The sequence below is a fragment of the Salvelinus fontinalis genome, chromosome 24, assembly GCF_029448725.1.
Source record: "Salvelinus fontinalis isolate EN_2023a chromosome 24, ASM2944872v1, whole genome shotgun sequence".
Taxonomy (NCBI): Eukaryota; Metazoa; Chordata; class Actinopteri; order Salmoniformes; family Salmonidae; genus Salvelinus; species Salvelinus fontinalis.
Window position 1 is genome coordinate 3,939,697 of NC_074688.1, and position 18,932 is coordinate 3,958,628.

Below are 18,932 nucleotides of genomic sequence, written 5' to 3' on the forward strand. Positions count from 1 at the left end.
CAGCATGGCTACCACACACAAAAGGCTGCACGCATACTAAAACATATGCCCTGCAGATGTAACATGGAAAGAGACACGAGTTCTGTGCGAAGGAGACGAAGCGCAAAGAAATACCTGAAGAACGCAAATGAAGTGCATTCGGAAAGTATTCACACCCCATCACTTTTTCCACATTTTGTTACGTTACAGCCTTATTCTGAAATGGATTTGCTGGTGACACTGTCTGTGATTTATTTAGAATTCAAGGCACACTTAACCAGTACGACTATCACAGCATTTTGCAGCGTACGCCATCCCATCTGGTTTGCGCTTAGTGGGACTATCGTTTGTTTTTCAACAGGACAATGACCCAACACACTTCCAGGCTGTGTAAGGGCTATTTGACCAAGAAGGAGAGAGATGACGTGCTGCATCAGATGACCCGACCTCCTCAATCACCCGACCTCAACCCAATTGAGATTGTTTGGGATGAGTTGGACCGCAGATTGAAGGAAAAGCAGCCAACAAGTGCTCAGCATATGTATGAACTCCTTCAAGACTGTTGGAAAAGCATTCCAGGTGAAGCTGGTTGATAGAATGCCAAGAGTGTGCAATGCTGTCATCAGGGCAAAGGGTGGCTACTTTGAAGGATCTCAAATATAAAATAGATTTAGATCTGTTTAACACTTTTTTGGTTACTACATGATCCCATATGTGTTCTTTCATAGTGTTGATGTCTTCACTATTATTCTACATTGTAGAAAAATAAAGAATAACCCTTGAATGAGTAGGTGTGTCCAAACTTTTGACTGGCACTGTGCATATACACCTGTGCATGAAGACCTTCCTAATATTGACTTGTACCCCTCCACTTTTGCCCTCAGAACAGCCTCAATTCGTCAGGGCTTGGGCTCTACTAGGGGACGAAAGCATTCCACAGGGATGCTGGCCCATGTTAACTCCAATGTTTCCCACAGTTGTGTAAAGTTGGCTGGATGTCCTTTGTGTGGTGGACTATTCTTGATACACACAGGAAACTGTTGTGTGAAGAACCAAGATGTTTTGCAGTTCTAGACAAAAACCTGTGCGCTTGGCACCTACTACCATACCCCGTTCAAAGGCACTTAAATCTTTTGTCTTGCCCATTCACCCTCTGAATGGCACACATACACAATCCATGTCTCAAGGCTTAAAAATCCTTTAACCTGTCTCCATCTACACTGATTTAAAGTGGATTTAACAAGTGCCATCAATAAGCAATCATAGCTTTCGCCTGGTTAGTCCGTCATGGAAAGGGCCGGTGTTAATGTTTTGTATACTCTGTGTATAACTGTCACTGACTTTGGCATCATTTCATTCCATTGTTAGATGAACCTTTATTTCTTCTGGCATGTTGGTGTGGTTGATCCTGAGGATCGCTAGCAATAGTGGATCATGTTAGGCTAACGTGTTACAAGTTGTGCCATAATTTGGGATATATAGCCTATTTGAATCATTGTGGAGCGCAGACCAGACGTAGCAGTTTAAACCTGGAGCCTAGCGCACGGTTTACGACAACTGGACTATTGTCGTCACATATCCATGATTAGTGAGGATTTATTAGGGTCGATTTATAGAACTACTGTTCAACCCCCAATGGTACACTTTTCCTCACCTTCCAATATTTCATGTATTCAACAATTGTATATGTCAACTTTCAGGATGAATCAAACCACTGTTTTTTATTCACCAATATATTTTGTGCTTAAAGGCTCTCCAAAACTGTTTTTTTCCTGTATTTTTCACAAATACAGTGCATTCGGAAAGTATTCAGACCCCTTCACTTTTTCTACATTTTGTTACGTTCCAGCCTTATTCTAAAATGGATCAAATACAAATAAATCCTCATCAATCTACACACAATACCCCATAATGACAAAGTGAAAACAGGTATTTAGACATATTTACTAATTTATAAAAAATAAACATGCCTTATGTACATAAGTATTCAGACCCTTTGAGACCCCTTTCCATTGATCATCCTTGAGATGTTTCTACAACTTGATTGAAGTCTACCTTTTGTAAATTAAATTGATTGGACATGTTTGGATTGGACATGTCTATATAAGGTCCCATAGTTGACAGTGCATGTCAGAGCAAAAACCAAGCCATGAGGTTGAGCTCCGAGACAGGATTGTGTCGAGGTACAGATCTGGGGAAGGGTACCAAAACATTTCTGCTGCATTGAAGGTCTTCAAGAGCACATTGGCCTCCACCATTCTTAAATGGAAACAGTTTGGAACCACTAAGTCTCTTCCTAGAGCTGGCTACCCGGCCAAACTGAGCAATCAGGGGAGAAGGGCCCTGGTCGGAGGTGACCAAGAACCCGATGGTCACTCTGACAGAGCTCCAGAATTCCTCTGTGGAGATGGGTGAACCTTCCAGAAGGACAACCATCTCTGCAGCACTTCACCAATCAGGCCTTTATGATAGAGTGGCAAGATGGAAGCCAAGACCCTAACCCTAAGCACACAGCCAAGACAACGCAGGAGTGGGTTCGGGACAAGTCTCTGAATGTCCTTGATGTCCCAGACAGAGCCTGGAATTGAACCCGATCTAAGATTTCTGGAGAGACCTAAAAATAGCTGTGCAGCACGCTCACCATCCAACCTGAAAGAGCTCGGAAGGATCTGCAGAGAAGAATGGGAGAAACTCCCCAAATACAGGTGTGCCAAGCTTGTAGCGTCATACCCAAGAAGACTCGAGGCTGTAATCACTGCCAAATGTGCTTTAACAAAGTACTGAGTAAAAGATCTGAATACTTAGGTAAATGTGATTTTTCAGTTTTACATTTTTATTACATTTGCTAAAATAGTTTTTTGCTTCGTCATTATGGGGTATTGTGTGTAGATTAATGAGATTTTTTTTTTACCAGGCTTTGCAAGCATGGTTCCCTTGCACGTGCTTAATACATTTAATTCAACCACTGAAAACCCTCTCACTTGCTGCTCAACAGATTTTCTCGTGGAGTTTTCATTCAATAGGGTTGTAAGTAGATTTATTTTACGCCATTATTTTACCATTAATTCGATTTTTTGTCTACAGACTAGAATACTTTGTGAAAATGGGTTCAGAATATAGCGATCAATGAAAGAAACCCATATAACTATATGCATATTCGTCTTCGTCTCATCACCAACTGCCATTTTAGGGTTAGGTATGTATGAATAATTAAAAAACTGGTTTGGAGAGCCTTTACGCACAAAATATTTTTAATTAAACATCCAGTGGTTTGATTCATCCTGAAAGTTGTCATATTCAAGTTCAACCCATGAAATATTTGAAGGTGGAAAAAAGCGTACAATAAGGCTTGAACAATAGTCCTATACATTTACCTTAATCCTTACTAATCATGGAACTGTATGACAGCGGTCCAGTCGTCGTTAAATGTGCGCCAGGCTCCAGGTTTAACCTGCTACATGTTGTCTGAGTTCCATAAGGATTCAAATAGGCTACATGTCCCAAATGATTGCACAATGTTAGCCTAATAGGATCCACTAATGTTAGTGAACTTCAGGAACAACTTCACAGACATGACAGAGGAAAGGAAGGTACACGGAATGGAATGATGTGAAATGTAAGGTACAAATTGAAGAAAACTAACACTAAAGTGACAATTATAAATGTATGTGGGAATTACTGATGGTGGTTCCCAATACTGGTTAATATTTAACATGATAAAAATTGTGAAATAAAATTGAGAAAAGCCCGGGTATATAATTAAAACATTCTAAAGTGCATACATGCAATCATTCTTAGATCTCCACCCCGAACAAATTACGGGTGAATAGAATGCTATCCTCATGCTTAAATTCAAGGTCAGAATACGCATAGAGAGAAAAATGCATAAAAATTGAATTATGTTCCATTTACGCACTCTTAACTTGGGTAGGAATTGGCCCCCGGTTGAATAAAATGTATTCAGTTGGCGCAAGGGAACCAGACCTACGCACCTGCATAAGGTAAGTCTAAATACCAACTATTGTGAAGTATGTATGATTGGCGTACATTTCCTAAATCGGCCCCTTAGCGCTCTATTCAATCAGATTGCTTTAGCCGACATCCTCAAAAGCGGTTGTTTTGTGTCATATATGGAACTGTGTTAAGCTGTCAAATCCTACCAGCTCTCACAGTCTCAAGTCAGAATTAGACGTTCATCCATTTTTCTCAAACGTCAAAATTTTGAAGTTGTTCCAAACACCAAATTTCAAAGTGTTTAAGTTTAAGCAATAACTCCAAATTCTTACGGTTAGGCATTAACTCCGAATGGTTAAGATAAGGGTTAAGGTTTGGGATAGGCTTAAAAAAATATACTGGACTCGAACTGTCAACCTTTGGAATCTGAGACAGATGATTATGCCCATATCACGGGTGACCTGGCTGGTCAAATCCACAAGCTCCTGGCATTATACCTAAAGCGGACATTGCCACTGGCTGCACGGAGTCCCATTAAAGGGTAGGAAGCATGAGCTTTTACTCACTAAAGTCACAACACATTGTGGTCAAAGACTTAGTTGTAGTCAAGATCTGGTTACCTATAGCTACAAACATAGTTATGTTAACTTATTTACAGATATCTTCAGAACTACCCACAATGCACTATTTCTCAACGTCATATAGAGGATCTACTCTGTGCTACCGAGTTGGTATGCTAGCTCGACACCTAGCTCAGGCTGTCTAAGGTTAGCCACACCTCATGAGCTTCACGGATTTGTGGCTGTGTTAACTACTGGGAACTGAGTTGAACAGCATTCTTACATAGGTATTCCTCTTTTCCAGATGGGATAGAGCAGTATGCAGTGCCATGCCCATTCCATCATCCGTGGATCTATTGGGAAGGTATGCAAATTGTCGTGGGTGTCGGGTAAGGTGAAGGTGATATGATCCTTAACTAGCCTCCCAAAGCACTTCATGATGACAGATGTGGGTGCTATGGGGCGATAGTCATTTAGTTCAGTTACATTCGCTTTCAAGCAAGTGGGGACAACAGACTGGGATAGGGAGAGATTGAATATGTCCATAAACACTCCAGCCAGCTGGTCTGCACGTGCTCTGATGACACGGCTAGAGATGCCGTCTGCGAGGGTTAACACACTTAAATGTCTTATCTCTGCCACGGAGAACAAGAGTTCACAGTCCTCGTGTGCAGCAGTAACCCGCGACCTCGGCTCTGTGTTTTTCTCGAAGCGAGCGAAGAAGGTGTTTAGCTTGTCCGGGAGCGAGGAGTCGATGTCCGAGACGTGGCTGGCTTTCCCTTTATAATCTGTGATTGTCTAGAGTCCCTGCCACATGCATCTCGTGTCTGAGCCATTGAATTGCGACTCCACTTTGTCCTTGTACTGTCGTTTTGCCTCTTTGATTGCGGAGGGCATAGCTGGTCTGTTTGTACACGTCCATGTTCCCAGTCACATTACCATGGTTAAATGCGGTGGTTCGCGCTTTCAGTTTTGCGTGAATGCTGCCATCTATCCACTGTTTTTGGTTTGGATAAGTTGTAATCGTCACAGTGGGAACAACATCCTCTATGCATGAACTCAGTCACTGAGTCAGTGTATACGTCGGTACTATTCTCGGAGGCAACCCAGAACATTTCCCAGTCCGCATGATCAAAACAATCTTGAAGCATAGATTCCAATTCAGACCACGAGTGCTTTCTTTTTAAGTTTCTGTCTATATTAGGAGAAGGAGCAAAATGGAGGCGTGATTTTATTTGCTAAAGGGAGGGCGGGAGGGCCTTGTAGCTGTCCCGGAATGGGGAGTAGCAATGGTCAAGAGTGTTCGATGAGCGAGTAACACAGGAGATGTGTTGATAGAACTTCGGTAGCGTTTTCCTCAGATTTCTTTGTTAAAGAGTCAAACTAATGCGGCCTCAGGATATGCTGTTTACAGTTCGCAGATTCCAGTGTAGTTCTTAGCGAGCCAAAGAAAATGATCTCGGCAGGTAATGCGGTCGGCATTTGATGGTGGATATTCCAGATCAGTAGGAACTAACAGACTTGAGTTCCTGTACATTACCACAATCACACAATCTCCAAATTTTTTCCCCCCCAGAGAGTTCTTTCATCCTGTTTGCGCGATGGACGGAGAACCCTGCTGGCTGAATGGACAGGGACAGTATATTCGGAGAGAGACATGATTCAGTGAAACAGAGTATGTTACAGTCCCTGATGTCTCTCTGGAAGGAGATTTTCGCCCTGAGCTCATATGCTTTGCTGTCCAGAGACTGAACGTTAGCGAGTAATATACTCGGAAGATGTGGATGGTATGCATGCCCCCTGAGTATGACTAGGAGCACACTCCTTATTCCGCTTCTCCTGTGGTGGAGCAGCCTCCAGGATGAATGGAACTGCTTCGGGGAGTTCAAATAAAGGATCCAATTCAGGGAAATCTCATTTCTGGTCGAAAACCCGGTAAGTAATCACCGATCTAATATCCAGAAGTTCCCCAGGTGGTGAAGATAGGCAACAATCGACAAAACAGCCTACAGGGAGGAGGCGAGGGCCCTAGTGGAGTGGTGCCAGGAAAATAACCTCTCCCTCAGCGTCAACAAAATGTAGGAGCTGATTGTGAACTTCAGGAGACAACCGAGAGAGCATGCCCCCATCCACATCGATGGGGCTGCAGTGGAGAGGGTGAAAAGCTTCAAGTTCCTCGGCGTGAACATCACTGACAACCTGAAATGGTCCATTCACACAGACAGTGTGGTGAAGGCGTTTACCTCAAGAGGCTGAAAAAATGTGTCTTTGCCCCTAAGACCCTCATAAACTTCTACAGGTGCACCATTGAGAGCATTGGCATGGCACTGCCTGGTATGGCAATTACACCGTCCTCAATCACAGGGCTGTCCAGAGGGTGGTGCGGTTAGTCCAGTAGTTGGGCTCAAACATGCCGACCATATTCATGTTGATTGGCTAGACTGGCTAGGCTAATAGCTAACGTTATTTGGCTAAATAGCTAACATTAGCTGGCTGGCTGCTTTTTAAAATGTGTATTATGATTATTATTATTTAGCTGGCTAGGTTGCTGGCTAAGTTAACTGCATACAGCTAACATTCTTTGATATTTGGTTAGATGGTGTTATGTATTTTCAAAATGTTGGTTTACAGGAAGTATTCATACCCCTTGACTTATTCCATATTTTGTTGTGTTACAGCCTGAATTCAAAATGGATTAAATTGATTTATTTTGCATCTAAATGTATCTACACACAATAGCCCATAATGACAAAGTCAAAACATGTTTTTAGAGTTTTGTTCACACCGGAGTCAATACTTTGTAGAAGCACCTTTGGCGGCAATTTCAGCTTTGAGTCGTCTTGGGTATGTCCGAATCAGCTTTGCACATCTGGATTTGGGGATTTTGTCAAGCTCTGTTAAGTTAGATGGGGAGCGGCGGGTCATTGTCCTGTTGGAACGTAAATCTTCGCCCTCAGACTAACGGTCATTTGTACTCTGAAGCAGGTTCTCATCAAGGATTTGCCTGTATTTGGCTCCATTCATTGTTCCCTCTATCCTTATCAGTCTCCCAGTCCCTGCCACTGAAAAGCATCCCCATAGCATGACGCTGCCACCACCGATGTTCCCTCTAGTTTTTTTCCTCACTGAGCAAATTTCAGGTCTGCTGAGCACAAACTTGAACTTTGTGAAAATTCTGTGCAACTTCCGGTGGCCTACCATCAAAAACATTGGAGAAAATGCATCCCATAACATTTTAACATGGAAATAGCTGATCTATCATTCAGCCTCTTTAAGACAAAAAAAGCTATTTACCTCTCCTTTTCAAAGATGTCTAGAAATTCACAGGTTTGGTGCTCTTGTAGGAAGCAATCACTCCCCCATTGCTGACTACAAATTATCTATAACTTGGCTAATAACTCACTAACTAGCAAACAAGCGGATCTACCCACGCCTGCTGATGCTGTAAAAACAGTCCAGTTCAAAGTGAATGGCACAGATCCATATATGGCACTGATTGGTTATGGCGCACCGGTCTGTGTAGAGTAGGTGCCTGAGTCGTGCATGTAAATGCAATAGAAGCCTACTCCGATGCGTTCTGCCTACAATAAAATCTCTTGTATAGTTAGTTTTGCATACTAATAAGTCTTGCATTGAAAGTGTCTAATATTGCGTTGATTCGATCACAATTCCCACAGTAAAAGGTTTACTATAGGGATGGTGTTGGAGGAGTGATGAGCTGTGCCTGGTTTTCTCCATACATAGCGCTTTGCATTCATTCCAAATAGTTACATTTTTGTCTCTTCAGACCACAAAATCTTTTACCTTATGCGCTCAGTGTTACGCCCTGACTTTAGAGATCCTTTTTATGTCTCTATTTTGGTTTGGTCAGGGCGTGAGTTGGGGTGGGTATTCTATGCTCTTTCTTTTTTGTAGTTCTATGTTTTGGCCGGGTAGGGTTCTCAATCAGGGACAGCTGTCTATCATTCTATCTGATTGAGAACCATACTTAGGCTGCCCTTTTTCCCATCTGTGTTTGTGGGAAGTTGACTTTGTTTAGGGCACATGCTGTTTAGCTTCACGGTTTGTTTTTGTAGTGTTTATTGTTTTGTTCGGCGTCATTTTTATTAATAAAAGAAAATGTACGCTCACCACGCTGCACCTTGGTCCTCTACCTTTAACGGCCGTGACACTCAGTCTTTCATGTGCCTTTTTGCAAACTCCAGGCTTGCGGTCATGTGCCTTTTTCTCAGGGGTGGCTTCTGTCTGGCCACTCTCGCATAAAGCCCAGATTGGTTAAATGCTGTAGAGACTGTTGTCCTTCTGGCAGGTTCTCCATCTCAGCTAAGGAACTCTATAGTTCTGTCAGATGGGTTCTTGGTCACCTCCCTGACCAAGGTCCTTCTTGCCCGGTTGGTTGGGTAGGTCCATATTTTTTTCAATTTCCCAATGATGTACGCTTGGAAAATGTCAATACTATAGAAATGGTTTTATACCCTTCCCCAGATTTATGCCTCATCACAATTCTATCTTGGAGATCTACGGACAGTTCCTTGGACGTCATGGCATAGTTTCTGCTCTGACATGCACTGTCAAATGTGGGACCTTACAAAGACAGGTGTGTTTCTTTCTGAAGCATGTCCAAACAATTGAATTGGCCACAGGTGGACTCCAATCAAGTTGTAGCATCATCTCAAGGATGATCAAAGGAAATTTGATCCACCTGTACTCAATTTGAAGTGTAATAGCAAAGGTGTGTGAGTACCTCTGTAAATTAGATATTTCTGTATTTCGTTTTCATTAAATTTGCAAATATTTCAAAAAAACCTGTTTTCACTGTCGTTATGGGGAGAGGCCTACTCCAATGCGTTCTGCCTACATTAACATCTCTTATATAGTTAGTTTTGCATACTGTATAGATTTGTGAGAATATACACTGCCGTTCAAAAGTTTGAGGTCACTTAGACATTTCCTTGTTTTCCATGAAAACATACCTGAAATGAGATGCAAAATGTATAGGAAATATAGTCAAGATGTTGACAAGGTTATAAATAATGATTTTTAATTGAAATAATAATTGTGTCCTTCAAACTTTGCTTTTGTCAAAGAATCCTCCATTTGCAGCAATTACAGCCTTGCAGACCTTTGGAATTCTAGTTGTCAATTTGTTGGGGTAATCTGAAGAGATTTCAGCCCATGCTTCCTGAAGCACCTCCCACTAGTTGGATTGGCTTGATGGGCACTTCTTACGTACCAAACGGTCAAGCTGCTACCACAACAGCTCAATAGGGTTGAGATCCGATGACTGTGCTGGCCATTCCATTATAGACAATACCAGCTGACTGCTTCTTCCCTAAATAGTTATTGCATAGTTTGGAGCTGTGCTTTGGGTCATTGTTCTGTTGTAGGAGGAAATTGGCTCCAATTAAACGCCGTCCACAGGGTATGGCATGGCGTTGCAAAATGAAGTGATAGCCTTTCTTCTTCAAGATCCCTTTTACCCTGTACAAATCTCCCACTTTACCACCACCAAAGCACCCCCAGACCATCACATTGCCTCCACCATGCTTGACAGATGGCGTCAAGCACTCCTCCAGCATCTTAAATTTTTTCCTGCGTCTCACGAATGTTCTTTTTTGTGATCCGAACACCTCAAACTTAGATTTGTCTGTCCATAACACTTTTTTCCAACCTTCCTCTGTCCAGTGTCTGTGTTCTTTTGCCCATCTTAATCTTTTATTTTTATTGGCCAGTCTGAGATATGGCTTTCTTTTTACAACTCTGCCCAGAAGACCAGCATCCCGGAGTCGCCTCTTCACTGTTGACGTAGAGACTGGTGTTTTGCGGGTACTATTTAATGAAGCTGCCAGTTGAGGACTTGTGAGGCGTCTGTTTCTCAAACTAGACACTATAATGTACTTGTCATCTTGCTCAGTTGTGCACCGGGGCCTCCCACTCCTCTTTCTATTCTGGTTAGAGCCAGTTTGCGCTGTTCTGTGAAGGGAGAAGTCCACAGCGTTGTACGAGATCTTCAGTTTCTTGGCAATTTCTCACATGGAATAGCCTGCATTTCTCAGAACAAGAATAGACTGATGAGTTTCAGAAGAAAGTTATTTGTGTCTGGCCATTTTGAGCCTGTAATCGAACCCACAAATGCTGATGCTCCAGATACTCAACTAGTCTAAAGAAGGCCAGTTTTATTGCTTCTTTAATCAGAACAACAGTTTTCAGCTGTGCTAACATAATTGCAAAAGGGTTTTCTAATGATCAATTAACCTTTTAAAATATAAACTTGGATTAGCTAACACAACGTGCCATTGAAACACAGGAGTGATGGTTGCTGATAATGGGCCTCTGTACGCCTATGTTGATATTCCATGGGGCGGCAGGTAGCCTAGAGGTTAGAGTGTTGGACTAGCTAACCGGAAGGTTGCTAGATCGAATCCCCGAACTGACAAGGTAAAAATCTGTCATTCTGCCCCTGAACAAGGCAGTTCAGTTCCTAGGCCGTCATTGAAAATAAGAATTTGTTCTTAACTGACTTGCCTAGTTAAATAAAGAAAAAATAAACAAATAGTCATTTACAACATTAACACTGTATTCTGATCAATTTGATGATATTTTTTTTTCCCCCAAACATTTGAACAGTAGTGTATATATTTATTTTTTTACATTTTATCCAATTTGAATTCAGGCTGTAACACAACAAACTGTTGAATTCATCAAGGGATATTGATACTTTCTGAGGGCACTGTAGCTGTTAGCTAGGTGTTGATAGCCACTGGCTGACTCATTCAGTGCTAATGTAACGTAAGCAGGCTGGAAGGGATAACGTTAGCAGGCTAGTAGGGCTAACGTTAGCTGGCTATTTGGCTAGCAACCTTGTAAGTTGATTTGTAACAATAAATTCATAAAGTATTTGTTTGTAAGTTGGCTGAAAATTTCATTGAAACGAGTAGTCATGAGTGCCAAAGATTTGATTTAATTTGAAGTTATACATTTGAAGTTATTTCTGTTGGAGTTTACATTATAGGGAATAGGCTGGCTTATTACACCACACCCCGGAATCCCCCCCCCCCCCCCCCCCCCTCGACATGACTTTGGCATTCTTCTGAATTCCGATTGGTTTTATGTAATAACACCAAAAATAGAAAAGTGAGATGTAAACTTTGCATTGAGACTTTTGATGCGTATATTTATGCAAATCCATATGTTATATGTGGTTAGGAAGTGTTAACAATATGTGTGCTATTGTCTTGGAATGAATTAGAATATATCATAATGTAAATACATGTCCTGGAGACATACAAATTCTGTAGATTCACCCAGAGCCCTATGGGCCCTGGTCAAAAGTGGTACTATAGGGAATAGGGTGCCATTTGGGATGCAGACAGTTGTTGTATAATAGTGGTAATTGCTGCTGACTAATGCAACCAGATAATGTATATTGTATAGAAAATCTCAAAAACAAGTTATAATCTAACATTTGCTAACTAGTAACCAAATGGATAACACGTTTTAATCTAACGTTCAGTGCAGAGCTATTCAGTTATGGGCCTCAAGAGCTACTGGTTAGTGAATTGATCAATTAATCAAATAATGTAATTGATTGGCCAGATAGCTCACTCAACACCAGATCTGAAACAGTCCCTTATTAGAAGACAAAATTAAAACCAGCAGGCCAGGAACTGAATCACCCTCTGGCCTAATGGTTAAGGTGGATGACCAGATGAGCTGCTGGCCCTCTTAATGGCAGTAAGAGTCAAGCCAGGTGCTTCCCTTCTCTCCACAGAGGTCCATCCATGCCTGGGCCATGTGCAGACCTGGTGTCCTATCTATCTACATGTGTCAGTGCTTGTGTTTGCACAGCTCTCTCAGTGATCAACCCAGCTACCTCCAGCCCATCCATGGAGACCCATTGCGGTCAATTGTTTTCAGATGTTCCTGTGCTCATGTTTCAGCATTATGGAATGGCAGCTGCTGTGGAGATTAAATATAAATAACCGCCAGGTTGTTTTGGCAAGAGGGAATCATGCAGAGAGGAGAAACTGGAGCCTAACTACTAATACCTCGTGTCAACTGTGATGTGGGCCCTACCCACGGGGCAAAAACTGGTTGCATCAATGTTGTTTCCACCTCAAAAAAATGGATGACGTTGAATCGATGTGGAAAACTGATTGGATTTGCAAAAAGTCATACATTTAAGGGGATTTTGTATTTCTTTCACCCAACTTTTTACGTAAATCCAACAACATGGTGATTTTTTGGGGTTGATTTCATATTGAATTCACATTAGTTGACCACTTGACATCTCAACCAAATGTAAATCATAACTAGATGTTGGAATGACATCTGTGTTCAGTGGGTAGGCCCTGTTCACTGAGGTGAATCGTTCAGGGGCTGGTTTCCTGGACACAGATTAAAGGGATAGTTCACCCAAGTTACACAATTACCTATTGGTTTAGTCGATGGACTGCTTACAAGGGGCTGGATTCAATCCATATCGCTGAAGTTCAGCACTCTAGCGCGATTGACATTTTTAAGGTAATTTCTGATTGAGCCAACATACGCAGCGTTTACCGTGAATGCAGTCTCTGCTAACGTGGGAACATGGCCTTTAAATTTCTAATCGCCCTGTAACGCAGCGCTATTGATTGAATCCATCCCAAGGTAAGGAAACCAGTATGTCATTTTGTAATTTGGTTGAACTATCCCTTTAAGCCTATTGCCAGTGTTGGAAAAAGTACTCAATTGTCATACTTGAGTAAAGATAAAGATACCTTGATATAAGATGACTCAAGTAAAAGGGAAAGTCATCCAGTAAAATACTACTTGAGTAAAAGTAAAAAAATATTTGGTTTTATATATACTTAAGTATCAAACGTAAAAATAATTTCAAGCTCCTTATATTAAGCAAACCAGACGGCACAAATGTCCTTTTTTATTTTTGTTGACGGATAACCAGGGGCACATTGCATTACAAATGAAGCATTTGTGTTTAGTGAGTCCGTCAGATCAGAGGCAGTAGGGATGACCAGGGATGTTCTCTTGATAAGTGTGTGAATTGGACCATTTTCCTGTCAAAATGTACCCAAGTACTTTTGGGTGTCAAAGAAAGTGTATGGAGTAAAAAGCACATTATTTTCTTTAGGAATGTAGTGAAGTAAAAGTAGCCAAAAATATAAATAGTAAAGTACAGATACCCCCAAAAAACTACTTAAGTAGTACTTTAAAGTATAGTTACTTCAGTACTTTACACCACTGCCTATTGCCCTAAAAATAATTCTTAATAGCAGTTCTCCTTTGAAAGTGCTTTATAGACCAAAACTAGCCTTTTAATCTTTGTCTGGGAAACCTGCCCCAGAACGTTGCAGATAGACATATAATACATTAAAGTGACACATTTCCTATTCTACAAGATGACAAAATCATATTAGTTCTGGGTGGGTCATACATCTCTCTCTGAATGTTCTGTGCTGTTGCTGATCCTGAACTGGCCCCAGGGGTGTATTCATTAGGAACCAAACAGACGCAAACTGTACAAAACAGGGAGGGATGTAACTGAATTTGCTCAATGACAATCTCTGTTGCAAAACGGTTGTCATCAAGATAATGAAGATCACCTCAAAGTCAATTTAGGGACGAATTGATTGGGACTTATTGCAACTTCGCTTCGACGACGTCAAATAAGAAAAGGTGTATGATAGTGTGATGTGATAATGATTCTGGATTTCAATCAATTGCAGATAGAGGATTTCCAAATTTGTACAACAGCATGGTCTGGATGAAAGGAGTGGACAGTGATAATATAGGAGTTGTTAAAATGATTTTTTTTTGTGATGACTATGCTTTTTGAGGCTGTTATAACTTAGTTCACTCACTATGCTGTTGCACTATGTTTCAAGTTGACCTTCATATTCAGCAGTTAGCAGAGGGCGGAATTCCATGTTGAAGTAGATTTTTATTTATTTAACCTTTATTTAACCAGGAAGGACTCATTGAGATTTAAAATCTCTTTTTTCAAGAGCGTCCTGGCCAAGATAGGCAGCACCAAGTCATTACAAAAATTACAGACAGACATGAAAAACTACAAGTAATCTAGTAAAAACCATTGAATTCACAAGAGTATAACAAAATCAAAAACAGCAAATTAAAAACATTGACAGGTCAGGGAATCAGCCTCAAAATCCTTCATCTGTGATTTATAAACACCAATCGGGACAAGTTCCTCCAGTTTTTAAAATTATTTTGTAAGGTGTTCCAAGACGATGGCGCAGAGTACATAAAAGACCTTTTACCAAATTCAGTTCGGACATTTGGAACAGTTATAGTTTTTTTATTTGCCACTTTCACTTGGTTGTCACACTGAAGGGTTACACAAGGGAAGACCTTGGCAGCACATCCCAAACACCACTTCCGTTGTTATAAAAAGAGCACTCAGGCATTTAAACACTCAACAAAGCCATCGCATGAGAGATCATTAGAATGGGAACGCTTTTTAATCTCTCAAAATCTCCATCAGCATACATAACCCACCCAAGCCACGGCCCACCCCCGATTATAGCTCAGCGCTGTTACAGGCCTACTACACGTTATGCAAAGGTTAGTCTTTACGTCACATGGTCGCATAACAGTACTGTACTAGTACATGAGGAGTATTGGTGGTTTATAAATGGCGTGATAGGGAGCCTGGAGCAAAGAGGTCACAGCAGGACGCTGTTCAATTTATGCAATAATCCTCCACACTTGATTGCCGAACAAAGACTTATTTAGAGATTTAATGTGCCTGTAGCTTAAATAACAGTTAAATAAGACCTTTTTAAAAGTATGTTTGTTTTGATTCAATATTATTAGCCATAATTCATACAGGAAGCCCAGCGCTACTGAATGGAGGGGTTATAGATTCTGTTATCTCTTGGATACTAGTAATTGAAACCGTCAAACAGTTAGAACAGCTGTAAACTTTGAGAAAATTAAAACAATGTAGCTGGCTCCTCTGAAACTAGATAAAGTAATGATGACAGGATTCAGCAAAGGTACTTCAGCTCAGTGGGGGAGAGACGACCTCCAGTTGGTTTCTCTCAGTGACAAATGACAAAGGTAGAATTTTTACTAAAGTCACTCTGCCCTCAATCTGTCCTTTCTTTCTCACGCACTGTCTTGAGTAGGTTATCCTGTCTATCTCGCACGCTCGACCATCACAAGCAGAAGTGTCTTGCCTCTGTTTCTGTGGGGGAACTGATGGACAAATTCAATATCTTACAGTTAATTCTGTGTGAAATAAGTCATACAATATTTACTGTATAATATATTTAATTATACATTGGGTGGTTCAAGCCCTGAATGCTGATTTGGCTGACAGCCATGGTATATCAGACCGTATACCATGGGTAGGACAAAACATTTCTTTTTACTGCTCTAATTACGTTGGTAACCAGTTTATAATAGCAATAAGGCACCAAGGGGGTTTGCGGTATATGGACAATACACCACGGCTAAGGGCTCCTCGTTGCGTCGTGCATAAGAACAGCCCTTAGCCGTGGTATATTGGCCATATACCACACCTCCTCAGGCCTTATAACTTAATCCTACAACTGGATCTAATTAAGGGTGCCCTGATCAATAGGCATGACGCTTCTGACGTGTTTCTTCATATCGTGTATAGACTACAGTTTTCATACATAAGTCACGGCCAAGCATTTGCTCTCATTCCATGTGAAGAAGACACAGACCTCTTCCATGTCCGAAGGATCTTGTGTAACTGATGAGCAGTAGTCAGTGTAGGTCTCGGTCTGTCTTAAGGTGTTGTTCTACTTTATCTGGCCACCAGACGGTCAGAGGCAACCCTAATCCCGGCAGGCACATGACCTAGAATGAACAACCTTGCACAGACATATCAGTAGTAGGTCAGGCTAAAGGGATCTGGGTCATGCTCGACAGGTATTTTTGATCAACTATATTCTCATGTGGAGGTTTCTTTTTTTTCATTGTCAGCTATATACATCTTCCATCAGGGTCGTGTTCATTATGGCATGCGACAGATTTTTTTTTTCGTTTTGCAATGGGGAACTCCAATGTCCAGGTAATCTTTCCCTGTTTCCATCTGTTTTCTTTTGACTAGTACCCGTTTCTCAGTGTAGCTTCAACTGACCCCAGAGGGTTAAACCGATGAGTACTTCTGACCTCAGCTGGAGAGCAGAAATATGCTGTGGTCCTTCACCCGTCGTCATGGCAACCATTGATTTCAGTTGTACCAGCGTGATCAGAGGGTAGAGTTCTGATTTGGAAGACATACTGAAAAGCGCCCCGTTTATACCTGGTGTTAACATGTGTCCTGTGTCATCTTGTCCCTGTTCTGATTGTGCCCACATTTTTAGACCGGTATAGACGATCAAAATAAACTGTGATAATATTTCGGGTAAGAATTGATTGGTTATGAAAGCTCCGTGGGCAGACCTTAGTGACAGTCCAGTGGGTAGAGTTTACAGGTTCGAGTCAAATAAAGAAAAGGCTCGCAGGGAGGTAGGTTGGAGGGGGATGGAGAGCATTAAATGCGGGTTGCGACACACAAGGTCGACCAGTTCGAATGCTGACGCAGCGTTTGCTTTCCAACCTTACCCAACATACTTAACAAATCACATTCTAAACAACTGACTAACTGAACAGCTTTATATAACTGAAAGAAATGTTAAAAAAGTGGTTCACTCCCGCCAACCCCCCCCCCCCCCCCAATCTCAGATTGCTTGAACACATTATGTCGTTCTGTGTGTTCCTACAGGTAACACAGGGTTTCTGTACATCTTAACTACAGGTAACTGCCCAAATAATGGAAACTCTTGCATAAATGAGGGATACAAAGTACACTACATTAACAAAAGTATGTGGACACCTGCTTGTCGAACGTCTCATTCCAAAATCATGTGCATGAATATGGAATTGGTCCCCCCTTTGCTGCTATAACAGCCTCCACTCTTCTGTGAAGGCTTCCACTAGATTGGTTGTTTGATGGGGTTGAAGTCAGTGCTCAATGCTGGCCAGTAAAGTTCTTCCACATCGATCTCGACAAACCCTTTCTGTATGGGCCTCGCTTTGTGCATGGGGGCATTGTCATGCTGAAACAGCAAAGGGCCTTCCCCAAACTGTTGCCACAAAGATGGAAGCACAGAATCGTCTAGAACGTCATTGCATGCTGCAGCGTTAAGATTTCCCTTCACTAGAACTAAGGGGCCTAGCCCGAACCATGAAAAACAGCCCCAGACCATTATTCCTCCTCCACCAAACTTTACAGTTGGCACTATGCATTCAGGCTGGTAGCGTTCTCCTGGCATCCGCCAAACCCAGATTAGTCCGTCGGACTGCCAGATGGTGAAGTGTGATTCATCACTCCAGAGAACGCGTTTCCACTGCTCCAGAGTCCAATGGCGGCAAACTTTACATCACTCCAGCCGACGCTTGGCAATCTTAGGCTCGTGTGCAGCTGCTCGGCCATGGAAAACCATTTCATGAAGCTCCCAACGAACAGTTCTTGTGCTGACGTTGCTTCCAGAAGCAGAACTTGGAAGTGAGTGTTGTAACCGAGGACAGGCATTTTTTTTCTTCTGATGGTCCCATTCTGTGAGCTTGTGTGGCCTACCACTTCGCGGTTGAGCTGTTGTTGCTCCTAGATGTTTTCACTTCACAATAAAAACACTTATAGTTGACTGGAGCAGCTCTAGCAGGGCAGAAATGTGACTTTTTGGAAAGGTGGCATCCTACGTGCCACTTTGAAAGTCACTGAGCTCTTCAGTAAGGCCTTTCTACTGCCAATGTTTGTCAATGGAGATTGCATGGATGTGTGCTCGATTTTATACACCTGTCAGCAACGGGTGTGGCCGAAATAGCCGAATCCACTAATTTGAAGGGGTGTCCACATACTTTTGTTTATATAGCGTATATTGAAAGCAGGTGCTTCTGCACAGGTGTGGTTCCTGAGTTAATTAGGCAATTAACATCACATTATGCATAAAAATGCTTAGTAGGCCATTATTTGGGCTACCATGGCTATGCCCTAATAGGATGACAATGCCCCCATTCACAGGGCACGTGTGGTCACCGAATGGTTTGATGAGCATATGCCACGGCTGTCTCAGTCATCAGATCTCAACCCAACCGAACACTTATTGGAAATCCTGGAGCGGCGCCTGAGACAGCATTTTCAACCATCAGCAACAACACACCAAATGATGGTATTCCTCGTGGAAAAATTGGCACATCCCTCCAATAGAGTTCCAGACACTTGTTGCGTTCTATGCCAAGGCGCATTTTAGCTGTTCTGGCTCGTGATGGCCCAACGCCCTATTAAGACACTATGTTGGTGTTTCCTTTATTTTGGCAGTTACCTGAAGTTGTAACTAGTCTGAATGGGATTACAGGCCTGATTGGATTAACTGTATTCCTGCTCTAGTTTTATGGAAAATCTGT